Source organism: Macaca fascicularis, chromosome 18 (genome assembly GCF_037993035.2).
Source record: "Macaca fascicularis isolate 582-1 chromosome 18, T2T-MFA8v1.1".
Classification (NCBI taxonomy): Eukaryota; Metazoa; Chordata; class Mammalia; order Primates; family Cercopithecidae; genus Macaca; species Macaca fascicularis.
This window is the reverse complement of record NC_088392.1, coordinates 63,148,097-63,162,136: the sequence shown is the minus strand read 5'-3', so window position 1 is coordinate 63,162,136 and position 14,040 is coordinate 63,148,097. Positions and strand designations below refer to the sequence as shown.

General features: G+C 43.5%; 1 protein-coding gene across 4 annotated transcripts in view; it reads right to left on the bottom strand.

The window, feature by feature from the left end:
* Positions 1-14,040, bottom strand: part of KCTD1 (potassium channel tetramerization domain containing 1) — a 200,444-nt gene that overhangs the window by 173,513 nt on the left and 12,891 nt on the right. The gene's annotated exons all lie outside the window — the stretch shown is intronic.

The window sequence follows — 14,040 nt, the reverse complement described above, 5'->3', positions numbered from 1 at the left end:
GTGCTCTTGATAGAGCAGTAAAAATTGTTAATTTTATTAAGTCTTGACCCTTGAGTATATGTCGTTTTTTGTTTTTTAAGAGATAAAGTCTCACTGTCATCCAGGCTGGAGTACATTGGCACAATCATGGCTTACTGCAGCCTCAAACTCCTGGGCTCAAAAGATCCTCCTACCACAGGCTTCTGAATAGATAGGACCTATGGGCATGCCACCATGCCCAAATAATTTTTTAAAATATTTTGTAGAAACAGGGTCTTGCTATGTTGCCCAGGCTGGTCTCAAATTCCTGGACTCCTAGGAATTTGAGAGGCCAAGGCGATCCTCCCACCATGGTCTCCCAAAATGTTGGGATTGTAGGCATGAGCCACTGTGCCCAGCCCACATGTCTCCTTAGTGTTCTGTGTTGCTGACTGGAAAGTATGCATAAAGCATTTTTGCTGCATACTGTGCTATGAAGATGATCTCAAGGAAAAGTACTCGTGTGGTTGAGTTGTGAGCTGCACTAGCCACTTTGTCATGGAATGCCATTTTTATCTGAAAGAGCAAGTGGCAGACAAACTATAATTATGGAGACTTGGGTAATTGGCAGATGTTTCCTTGAATGAAGGATACTTATCACCTCAAGGAAGACAACTGGTAGTCTTTGCTGCTTTGAGACCTTCACTTGAAGCTCTTAAGTGAAAGTTTTAGAATTTTGGAAAACTTCTTTCTGCAACTGCGACCTTGATATCCTCCCAACACTTATATATGCTTTTCTGATAAGATTGGTGGTGATACTATTCTAGTTACCTGTCAGACAATATAATCTCTAATTTTGCCACTGAAACTTACCAAAATCTCCTTTGTGAAAAACTGTATTTCATTTATAAATAAAGATACTGGAATTCTAAATAGAACCAAATCAAGCACCTTATCAATAAACCAGGTAGGGCTTATTCCAGGAATGCAAAAGTATTTTCATAGCTGGAAATGAACATATCATTACGTTCATGTATCACTTAACCATGGAGATATGTTCTGAGAAGTGCATTATTAGGCAAATTTTGTCCTTGTTCAAACATCACTGGATATATTTAGACAGACCTCCCTTTTATAGCCAGCTACACACCTAGGCTATATGGTATAGCCTTTTGCCCCTAGGCCACAAGGTATAGCCTATTGCCCCTAGGCCACAAACCTGTACAGCATGTTACTGCACTGAATACTGTAGGCAGTAGTAACACAATAGTAAGTATGTATCTAAACACAGAAAAGGTACAGTAAAAATAAGGCATTATAATCTAATGGGACCACTACTGTATATGTGGTCTGTCATTGACTGAAGCATCATTATACAATGCATGATTGACTGTACTTCAACAATGAAAGAAAATTAATATAAACATCAATAAAAGCTTATGAGGAATTAGAAGTCAACATAGCAGCTATTCCTAATAAAATTTTAATGAAAATATGACTATAAGGAAATCACTTAAATAGAATAAAAATATTTCCAAAAAACCCTCCATTAAATGCACTACAACTTTAAAACCATTTCATTTAAAATCAACATATAGGCTGGGAGCAATGGCTCACACCTGTAATCCCTGCACTTTGGGAGGCCGAAGTGGGCAGATCACTTGAGGTCAGGAGTTCGAGACCAGCCTGGCCAACACAGTGAAACCCCCTCTCTACTAAAAATACAAAAAATTAGCTGGGCATGGTGGTAGGTGCCTGTAATCCCAGCTACTCGGGAGGATGAGGCAGGAGAATTGCTTGAACCTAGGAGGCAGAGGTTGCAGCGAGCCAAGATCACACCACTGCACTCCAGCCTGGGTGATAGAGTGAGACTCCGTCTTAAAAAAAAATATTAAAATTAAAAAATAAAATAAATCAACATATAGACAGGAAAGCTTGCTTTAACCATTACAATTTGACTTTGTCATGGAAGATTTAGTGAATGCAATAAAAGGGTAGTAAATAACTGAAATAAACAATTGGAAAGAAGAAATAAATATTTTTGCTGATATGAAAATGTAAGAGATACTGAGTTTCTAAAAAAATTAGAATTAGTAAGAGAATACAAGAGTATGAGGATATAGGATAATGACATATATATTAGCTTTTATCTATTCTAATAAGCATATAGAAATAGAGAAAAGTATCCTCTTCAAAAAATAGTGAACAAAAATAGCTAGGGATATAATTAATAATATAGCTACATCTATATGAATAAAATTCAATCTTAGTAAAGGTCTCAAAACAACGTCTGAACAAATGAAAAGATATACCAAGTTCTTGGATATGAAAATGGAATATGGCATAAAATTATCAATTATTCCAAAGAAATATAGAAATTTTATGTAATTACAATTAGAATTGCAACAGTCTTGAGAGGGGGTGAGGAGGGGAAGAGACTGGATAAAATGATTTAAAATTTCATAAGGAATACATTTATTCACTTGAGAATAAATGCTTAGGAATAGCAGGAACATAATAAAAAAGAACAGTGCAAGAGGAATTGCCTTACCAGACATCAGAGGATATTATAAAGCTGTTATGAAGTAAATATTGTATTGGTATGAGAATGAGAAATAGATCACTGAAAGAGAAAAGAGGATCTGGAAGTCTTGGATATGAGAATGTAATATACATCATATATCAAATGTGGGAGTTCAATGTAGTGGGAAAATAATAAATTATTTCAAAAGCAATACTGGCTATTCACCTGAATTAAAGTAAAATTAAATCCCTGTTTTATACCATAAACAAAAATACATTCCCCAGAGAGTAAAGTCTTAACTGTAGACAACAAAACAAGACAAATTATTGTGGAGGCTTCATGTATAATCCAAGGACAAGGAAACCTTAACAAGACTGGAAAACACAAGAGGCCATAAAAGAAAGATACAGTTGACCATATGGTAAATGTGGTATGATCCCATAATATACACAGTTATTATTTGTCAATTAAAATAAAATAAAATAACTACCCCCCAAACGTGTAGAGTATTAAATATTCTAAGCAAATTCAAAATGTAAATGATAGATTTGGAAAAAATACTTGTAACCGAAAGTGCAAAGAATGTACTTCTATCATATAGAAAGAGATCTTATAATTTGTCAACTCAATAGAAAAACGATGAAGGAATAAGAAAAGCAATTTATAGAAGCACAAAAGCAGAGTCAACAAATGTACAAAAAGATGCTTGAATTTACCATCGTTAGGGAAATGCAAATTAAAGTACTAATGAGACATCAGATCATGCCTATCAGGCCTGCCAAAATTAAAGACAACTACAACATATATTACAAAGTTGAAATGTAAATTGTACAGCGTTTTGGGGAAGTAACATGGCAGTATCTATTAAAATTTGAAATATACATACTCAGAAGAATAAGCAAACTGTGGTATATGCATACAACAGACCACTCAGCAATCAAAAGGAAAGAACTATGCTACACTCAACAGCATGCTTCAATCTCAAAAACATACTGACAAAATAATCCAGATACAAAAGATTCCAGACTGTATGATTCCATTTATATCAAATTCTGGAACAGAGAAAATGATCTACAGTATTAGAATATATGTATCAGTATGTTTAAATATAGCATTATCCAGGGTGGCAAAAAAGTTGGAAAAAATGAATCCTCATTAGTACAAAATGGGAAAATGAACCACGGTAGTGCACCTTTAGACCAGCATACTGCCAAGGAAAAAGCAAAGAATAGAGCTACACCGGTTGGCTTGGAGGGATTCCTATACGATATGATTTATAAGTGAGTACAGAAAAGCATTTATGATATAATCCATTTTGTGAAACAACGATCCCAACCTCCGTATCAAAATGTGTACACATGTATATGCATGTGTGTTTTGTGGTCTGTACCTCATTATAGAAATATAAAGGAAAATATGGAAAATACGTACCAGGCATGTTAGCATGAGTTACACGGGGAGGGGAGGGAAGGAAAACAGGAGGAAAGGGGCATTGAGCTAAAAGACCGAGCTAAAAACAACAGTATGTCTGATATGATTACATGTGCACATTTATATAATTAAAATTTATATTTATAGAGGATTACTCAAGTAAATGCTGTCAATCTTGTAGATATTTTAAATTTGGATTAAACTAGAACTTCAGAGCTCTGTAATTGGACTACATCATCTTGGTCCTTCTTTATTTTTACTGAATTGAACTTCAGCCCTCTCTATTTTACGGAGAAGAAACTAAAGCAGTAAAGCTTAATTGACTTCCCCAAATGAACACAGCTAGGAATTGACCCACCATGGATCTGAATCCGGGTAGTCTAACTCCACAAACCACACACAACCCTGGCCATTTGCTAAACGCCCTCTGAGGCTCTAGCAGAAATGAGTGAGGCAAAATTTAAGGGGGTGCCAAGAGACTCAGAAAGCAAAAGAAACAGCATTTTAAAAATAATAAAATTAATGTTAAAAACATCCACATTGAACAAAATCATCAAAATCGTCAATGTAATTCCAGCTGCCTTGGAACCTTGTCTTTACTAACTTTTGATCTGTTTCTCATTATGGCTTTTTTTTGGCATTAATTTTTATTTCAAAAAATATTGCATTAAAATATTATTTATCTCAATTTCTGAGTTTTTTAGTGTCCCTTAAATGTTGTGCCGGACCTGCTTGTCTCTACCATTTGGCCACCACGTGACACTAAACAAAACCTGTGCATCTCCAAAATGGGAATGATAAGGTTTCCCTGCCCACCGTGCCCACAGGACTAGGGTGAGAAACTAAGAAGATATGAATACAAAATTTGAGTGCACCAGGCATATTGTTGCTACTAGAGTTGCTCATGAATGGATAAGCAAGTTGAATCCCCAGACCTGGTTATGCTCCTGCGCGCTTGGCGTGCCCACACCCATAGCTGGAAAATCGCCTGGAACCTAACGTTTGTTTGAATGGCAGCCGCAGGAGCCTTCACCCATCATGCACCCCTCTCAGCCGTTCTGAGCCTGTGGTGAGCGAATGGATCTCTTAAGCTAGAGCAGTGCTTCTCTAACTTAACTGCGACACAGATCCCCTCAGGGATCTTGTTAAAAACCACATCAGTCAGTCCAGTGTGGGGTGCCAGGGTCTGCATTTCTAACAAGCCCCAGGTGACGCTGAGGTTACTGGTCCACAAACCACAGTGCTTTGAGGACTGAGGAGCCAGGCTAGACGTTTGGTGAGGTCAGAAGGACTGTGAAATGTCCCCAAATAATGACAGCCCTCTACTCGCCAGGCACAGTTGTGCACAATCCTTAAAAGAGTCCCGGGAGATGGGTTCTTTGATGATGAAGCTCCCCAACCAAAGACCACCAAGAACACACTTCTGGTCACGCCGGGGTAGATTAATTCAGCTTGCTGCAGCAAGTGAGGACGCATGCCAGGAAACTGCAGGAGGGCATGGGAGGGGTTGTTACGGGGTTGGGGCTTGTGCTGGGAGAGTCTAAGGAGGGATCAAGGAATGAGTGGACAGTTTTAGACTGAGTGCAATCCAAGAGCAAGGGCGATTTGACGATTGGGGGTATCTTGGTCATTTGTCCAGGAGGGTGCAAGATTAAAGTGGGCTAAGATTGCCGTGAAGAGAGAAGCAATAGTCAAGTTAGTCAGAAGAGGGGGGAGTTTATGTTTGTGATTGCAGAGTGCCCATCTCTCTGTTTCATGGCGGTCTGGGTTGCTGGTTTGTTCTCACAAGGTCGTGGAGGGACCCTGTCTTATTGTTTTTATTATGTGAGTGATGGTTATGTTCCCCTAGGAACATCACAGCTAGTATTGTCCTTTGACCTGAGCAAGCTGGGACCCTGTGCCTCTCAGGGCTCCTCACATTGGAGCAACTTCCTGGAATTTTCTAGGTCCCTCCCCGCTGCCTGAGACTAGCCAGAGCTGGCAGTGCCATCACTCCAGGATGCCCTGAGTCCCAACTGAAACTCCCATTTCTCCCATTCAAAGTGCTTTCTGAATTTCTATTAGGTTGTTGAAAAAGTAATCACGGTTCTTATTATTACTTTCAATGGCAAAAGCCACAATTTCTTTTGTACCAACGAATACCTGAGCATTGGGGTCACCGGATGCCCTGAGGACTTCACACCCATGTGATCCCCCATGGCCCTGTGTCTGGACACCTCATCCAGGAGGGCAGCCTGGTGAGTGGCTTGAGCTGCCAGAATAGTCCTGCCATGCTTCAGAGAAACCCGAAGTGTTCATACAGATGGGCCCCCACCAAAGTTATTTGCCTGGGGCCTGGACATCCAACAGCTGGACCCCATTCCAACCTAGCCGGCAGTTGCTGGAACTATTTTCATTTTCTTGAATATTATCATCCTCATTATATAGAAGAGGAAACTGAGGTCCCCAGAGGTGAAGCAACTCCCCTGGCATTCAACAGCAGAGAAGCTGGGATTCCCACTGCTCTCACCCGCTGCGGTCCCTGCCACGCCTCGCCCACTCCAGAGCACCTCAGAGGCCTTCAGACCCCTCGCGTTTGTGCTTCATCTACCGCTGACGCTTCCAACACTGTGCCTAGTTTTCAAACTGTTTAAATTTTTTTGTTGTTGTTCCTGTGTGGTACTTGGAACTCTCCAGGCGTCTCCCATGTTTTGCTCTTCCCCTCCTTCCTCTTCCTGACTCTGTCTTCTCTGGATTGCTTCTGATTAGGTGCCTCCCATGCTCCTTCTGAACCCCGGGCCAGATCTGTCACAGGACAAAGGAACACTTCAAAGTGTAAACTTTGGCTTTATGTGAACCCCAGAGACTGTGAACAACGAAGAATGTTCTCTCAAATGGCAGGAGGACTATCCAGATTGCTGGGGGTGGTGCTGATGTGAGCTGCGAGGAGGAGGCGCTGGGTGTGTGGGCAGAAATGTGAAATGTGTTAAGGCTTCTATTATGGGGTCAGCCCACCTAGTGTGGTCACCCTCCCCTCTGCTGATTTCAAGAGCTGGAAACAGAGGGAAGTTAAGCCATGACTAAGAAGCCTGGCGTCCTTTCAATGGAGAAAGGTAGCCCTGTCGCTTCAGTGAGATGAAGCCTGTTTCTTGCTGCTGGAGAAGATTCCAGAACTTGAAAGAAGGCATGTCTCTGTGAGTCCAGCGGTCGGCTCACCCTAGAGGCAGTGTCTATAATGGGAGGAGCCTGGGCTTTGAGGTCCACTGACCTGGGCTGGAATCTCAGCTTTGTCAGTGTATTAGCTGTGCAGCCTTGAGAAAGTTACGTAAGCCCTCTGTGCCTCAATTTCCTCATCTGAAGAGTGGAGATGATAATGCTTTTCTCAAAGGGTGGTTGTGAGAATTGAGTAAGAGGGTGTCAGTGCAGTGACTGGCACTTTGTGGCTATTGTTATCATTTTTGTAATGTTAGACCGTCTTAGCAAGGACAGTCTGAATTTGTAGGCCGGCTCTCCTGCGTGTCACATCAAAGACCTAAGGAAATCTCTCTCATATATACATAGTTTGTTTTTTAAAAATCAGTTGCAAATTTATTATCTATCAGTATATCCAGGTCTTTTGCACTCACTTTACATTTTCAGCCTGTATCATACCTGCAGGTAATAAAGTTCAAAAGCACTGCAGCTTGTTATGTAATAGAGCATCTTTCATTTATCCAGAAACTCCCACGCTCCACAGTTCAACGTCAAATCAGTCCAAGTTCATTCTATTCATAACCTTCATAACTTCCTAGAAGACACTTGAATATCTTCTTTTTCTCCTTTAATATGTTATTTATCTCTCACCAAAGTTTTTCCAGTAGTTAAAAAAAAAGTCTTAAAATACAGCTTCAAGACTATTCCAGGCGTGAGCACAGCATACAATTCATTTTTTAACCTCAGCATTTCTGAAGGCCAAGAGATCCGCTGGCTGTTCAGGCTGTAGCAGCAGCCGCAGTGGAGGAGGCTTAGTTAGCAGCCCCCGTTTTGGGGTCAGTTTTATCGGGTTTGAATCACGTCTCTACTGCTTAACAGTTAGCTGTGTGACTATGTCTCACGTTAGGTGGCAACGACATTAGTATTAGTCACAGAGGCTGGTGGTGGTCATTGGACGTGTTTGGGCAAGTGCTCGGCAGGGCAGCAAAGGGCAAGTGGCCAGGAACAGGCGCTGTGGGAGCTCTCGGTGCTGTCTTCAGCAGCCAGTCCACCTGAGAACAAGACCTCGCCCCTTTTGATTCAGCTACAGCCAACTGCCTCTTTCCTGACTTTCTGACCTCTGCACGTTATTCATTTTGCATAATATTATTGCCCGTATCTGTTCCTAAAAATGTTGCTTTTATCATGCTGTCCTAGAAAAAAGCATGCAAAATTCCCTCTTGCTGTGTCTTGTTTTTAGAGTCCTGCATGCAACAGCCTCCCTTCCTTCTTTGCCTCTCCATCCCTCTACCTCTCTTCAAACCTTGGAGGATTCTGCAAATGTCTGGAGATGGCCATGGGACTGTGACCCAGCCTGGAGACGTAGGGAGCTCTCAGTCTTGGTGAGCAATGCATGTTGCCCCAGAATCCCCCGGGCGAGAAACATTTCCCCCCAGAAAAGCTGGGATCTGAATCATGGAGATTGCCTGCGTCCTGAGTTCCTAGTGTGAACAGGGGTCTCGCTGGGCAGTAGTGAAGTCAGAATCGCTGAGAATCCCTGGGAAGTAAGGACAGCATAAAAAGAGAAGACGATGCAGGACACAGCATCTGGGAGCAAAGAAGTCTGGAGAAGCTGGAGCCTGGAATGCAAGTGAGGCAGTGGGGGAGTTGCCAGTCCATCCAGCTGAGGCCAGCAGATGCAGGGCTCCCGAGGCCGGGCCCAGGGCTTTGGTTACTATCTTATAGGCAGTGGGAGGTTATTGAACCTTTTTAAGCAAGGATGTAACATCATGTAATTTCCAAAGAAATGATCAGTTTAATGGTTGTAAAAGGATTTCATGGTTATTACAGAGAATTGGAAAAAATATAGAAAACAATGAGAAAATAAAAATCCTAGGGCCCAGAGTCAAACGTTATTGTACGACAATACGATAATGATAAACATTATCGATAACATTATTGTATTCTTATTATCTCTCTCCCCCACCCCATCGTAGCTACCGTGTAATGGGCGCTGATTATGTGCCAGGGTCTGTTACAAGGGCTTGCTTTGTCTAATCCTCACAACACCGCTGTGCTGTAGGTCAAATGCTGATTCCCATTTTCAGATGAGAAAATGTTCAAAGCCTGGGTCACATAGTTGGAAGCAGCAGCGTAGGGGGTCTAGGCCCAGACAATCAGGCTCCAACACCTGTATTCTGAATCCCTGGGCCACACTGCTGCTTGGGGGTCACACAGCATAGAATCAATAAACACGTGCATCAGTAGATGGCCAGTTTTGTTTAAGATAGAGTTTGGCATCCTGATATTCTGAACTGGGTTGTCAAAAGAGAATTTTGGTAAGGGCAGGAAGGAGCTTGTGTTGGTGGGGAGTGGTTTACAGGGAGGAGGCAGGAGGGACAAGCGTGGTAGCCACAGCAATGGTCCAGAGAAGAGAGGTCTAAAGGAGAAACTCCAGTGGTCCAGAGGAGAGAGGGTAGATGAGTAAGTGTAGAGAATGGGAGTGTGGCTGAGCGCAGTGGCTCATGCCTACAATCCACACTTAGGGAGGCTGAGGTGGGAGGATTGCTTGAGCCCAGGAGTTCGAGACCAGTCTGGAAAACATAGTGAGACCTCGTCCCTGCAACAAATTTAAAAATGATCTATGCATGATGCTGCCCACTGGTAGTCCCAGGTACTGGTGGGGCAGGTGGTGGGGGATCTGAGGTTCCCGGGAGCTGAACCTAGGAGATTCAGGCTGCAGTGAGCTGTGACGGTGCCACTGCATTCCAGCCTGGGTGACAGAGTGAGACCCTGTCTCTGAAAAACAAACATACAAAAAGGAATGAGAGTGAGAGGGGATGGGGGCGTGGAAGTAGGAATGACCTTGATGAGTCTGTGTGTGAGCAAATGCATATGCACCATGATGCATCTGCACACACACGTGTCTATGTGAGTACAGGAGGGATTGAGGGAAAGGAAGGAATCAGGAAAATCATGGGGATTCTGTACTGAGCACCAGAGCACTTATAGGAGGCAGAAATGTTCAGGACAGGAGGAAGGTGATGAGTTTACTTTGGGACCTTATGAGTGTGTGTGCTGTCTGTCAGGAGGGGGTGTGCACTGGGCAGGTAGACACATGCAGGTAGAAAAACAGAATGGAGTCAGCTGCACTGGTTTGTTCTGAAGTCAAGGAACATGAGGTTCCCTGGGAAGAGTGGTCAAAATAGAAAGAGGAGGCATCTGCGGAGGAAGCTTGGGGACACAGAGAGGACAAGGACGGCAGAGTTGGATGGTACTGTGGAATCTAGATCTGAGAGAGTAGCCAAGATCCCAGAAGCAGGGTGGATGGGAACAGGAAAGGGGGCTGAATTTGCGGTTCTCCTCCCCAGACTCCTGTTTCTGCCAGACTGATTTCTTACTTGCCTTTTAAAATCGTTTTTACCTGCAGTTCATCTCACTGTTTCAGCCTGGCTTGCTGTGTATGTATGTAAGGCCTGTTTATACCCTCACCTCCTCCAGGAAGCCTTCCCATCCCACTGGCCGCTGGGCCTTGTACTTTGTTCAAGTTCCCTACCCCACTGTCATTTACCGCATTTCCCCCAAGATTCCAAACATCTGGGGGCAGAGCCTTTGCCTTCCTTGTAACCCCACGGTGCCTGAGAACCAGGTGCTGATTAATTGGTTGCTTGTAACCCACAGCATAGAGTGTAATATTTTACTTGTATAGTTCGGATTTTTAAAAATATTCTTTCTCGAGACACCAGAAGCTCCTCTGCCCTTTTTAGCTCAGACACAGCTTTGTGACTGCTTCCCATGGCATATTCTTTCCTGTTGGGCTAGCATTTTGCTACTCTTCACAGGCAGCCCAAGAGTGAAGTTTCACCTTCTGTTCAGTTTCCTTTTTTCATTTCCCCACTGGTCTCCATCGCAGTAAGCCTCCCACCCCTTTTATCCCCAAGTTATGACAACCCCCCATCCTAGAACCCCTGGCGCAGTCCTTCTGGCGTGCCGTATTTGCCAAGCTGTTTAACTCTTTGTAGGTATTCATTGATCTGATGGGGTTGGGTGGGCAGAGCCTGTTCCATGCCCCTTCTCTAGGCACAAAATCAGTGCCTAAAGTAACATTTCAACCAGTCTTCTAGACAACTCTAATGGCAGGTATCAGATCTCGAGATGAGCTTCACCATTTCACCTTGAGTTCCTTCAAGACTCATAGGTTCCATTTAGAGCCAGAAGGAATCCTCACTCATATACACATGCACATGTGTACATACATATGCATACGTATGTTTATATGATGAGGACCAGTAATAAATACTGACAATGGCATTGATGACAATGACTACCATGTTCTGAGTACTTACTATATGCCGGGCACTATGCAGAGTGCTCTCTAGATGTCTGCTCTATTTAATCCTCTCTTCCCTGCCTGACACTTTTCCATGCCCTATGGACTCGGGCTTGATCGTAAATCACTGCAATGCAGGGTGGGTTTTCTTGGCTTTCTTTGTGGGGATGTGACAGAGTAGACCCAGGAACTCTTTGTAATCAGTGCAGGAGCTTTGGAGGAAATCCACAGCAGTGGAAGTGAATGTCCTAATCCTGCTTCATCTCTATGTTTTATCATCTCTCCTCAGAGAGAGTGACCACGGCCTTGGATGCAATATATCAACTTGCGGAAGCAATGACATTTGTCCTCTCCCAGAAATCGGTGTCTCTCGGGCATGTCCTGTGAAAATATTCCACTAAATAAGCAATGATTGATGGGATTCTAATTAAAAAGAGAATGCAAAAGTTTAGCGGGGAAAATTTCCTGAGAAAGAATAAACCAGCTTCCCAATTTTGATTTTTAGTCCTGCTTAGGGCTATTACCATTCAGTTGGAAAGTGGTAGGAAACCAACAGTGTTGATGTTGAAAAAATACAAACTAGAGCACTAACTAATCTCTATTTCCCTAAGTCATTCAAAAAAACTGTTAAGGAGGTAAAAAAGGGAACTTCACTGAGAAATATGTTGGATTCAGTGAGAGGCAGAGATTACATTTGGCGTTTGAGGTCAGTTAAGTAGCGTGAAACACTGAAAGACTGCAGAAGTTGCGATCCCAAGAGAAGTTAAAAATAAAACCTTTTAGAGCATGTTCCATCCTATGTTTTATAATGCTGTCCCATTTTGAAAAGGCGTAAGAATGCATTAAATGAACACACTAGAAGGAAATGTAATTTGAAAAGTACAACCTGCGGGGAGGGGAGGAGGGCGGAAGGTGTGAGAAGCCAAGCCAGATGGCAGTGGGTGGGGGGGCGTGCGCTGGCGTGAGGGGAGGCAAGAGAAGTGGAAGCAGGAGGCAGGGAGTCTGTTTTGTGTTGAAGGATGATGTGTTAGTGAGTTCAGGCTGCCATAACAAAATAGCACAAACTGGGTGGCTTAAACAACAGAAATGTATTTCCCATGGTTCTAGAGGCTGGGATGTCCAAGATCAAGGAGCCGGAGATGCAGATTCTGGCAGGGCTCTCTTTCTGGCTTGCAGACAGTCACCTTCTTGCTGTGTGCTTACACAGCTTCTTCTTTGTGTGAAAGCAGAGAGAGACTGAGCTATCTGGTGTCTCTTCTTATAGGAACACTACTATTATTGGATCAGGGCCCTACCCTTACGAACTGGTAATTACTCTTAATTATGTCCCCAAAGACCCTATCTCTAAATATAGCCACCATGGGGGTGGGATTTCAACATATGAAATTCTGGGGTACACAAACAGATGGGTTGTTCAATAGATGGTTGTAGGCTACAGGAAGGGGCCAATGGAGAGAGGAAAGACAGGACGTTAGGAGGGACAACAAAGAAAGAGAGGATTAGTAGAGCCACAGTGGAGACCTGGTGTCAGGAGTAGAGGGAGTGGACATCTCAATAAATCAGGAGGCAAAATTATCTGATAAGTGGGAATGAGCTTGGAATTTGGGAAGAGTAAAGAGATCAAGAACAGCCTCCAGGGGGAATGAAATAAGAAGTTAGCTGGGTACTGCCAGGCAATATCAAGGGGCCTGCTAAGGTGAGCTCACATGACTGCCACCCAGAGATCAGCTTACACATCACCTCTTTATGGAGGTCTCACCTGCTTTAATTTTTTTGCATAGCACTTAGTCCTATCTGATTTGGTTCTCATCTCCGTTCTCCCGAGAAAGTACTCTGTGAGACCTTGGATTTTTTGCCTTGTATTTCTAAGGCTTAAAGTAGTGCCTAGGCCAGGCGCGGTGGCTCAAGCCTGTAATCCCAGCACTTTGGGAGGCCGAGACGGGTGGATCACGAGGTCAGGAGATCGAGACCATCCTGGTGAACACAGTGAAACCCCGTCTCTACTAAAACTACAAAAAACTAGCCGGGCGAGGTGGCGGGCGCCTGTAGTCCCAGCTACTCGGGAGGCTGAGGCAGGAGAATGGCGTGAACCCGGGAGGCGGAGCTTGCAGTGAGCTGAGATCAGGCCACTGCACTCCAGCCTGGGCGACAGAGCGAGACTCCGTCTCAAAAAAAAAAAAATAAAGTAGTGCCTAACATAGAAAAAGCCACGTAAATACTGGATGAATTGATGGACGTTGTAATGGCAGCAGGAAGAATTATGTGACAATCCACCAGTGCCACTCAGGGCCCCAGGATCAAAAGTGAGGAAAAAGGAAGGTTATCCAAGACCGACTGTTGGCAAGACAGAAAAGACAGAGAGGTCAAGGTGATGAAAGAATTAAGGGTGGCAGTGAGGACACTGTGGAAAGAAGTGTCCACTGAACCCAGGCTGAGTAAGGAGGGAGAGGTAACAAGGAAGACAGGCAGTGGGGATGAGTAAAGAGGAAGCAGGGGGCATGGGTGTGGTGGGTCACACCTTAATCCTGGCATTTTGGGAGGCCAAGCCAGGCAGATGACCTGAGGTCTGAAGTTTAAGACCAGCCTGGTCAAATGGTAAAACCCTGTCTCTACTAAAAATACAAAAACTAGCTGGGTGTGGTGGTGG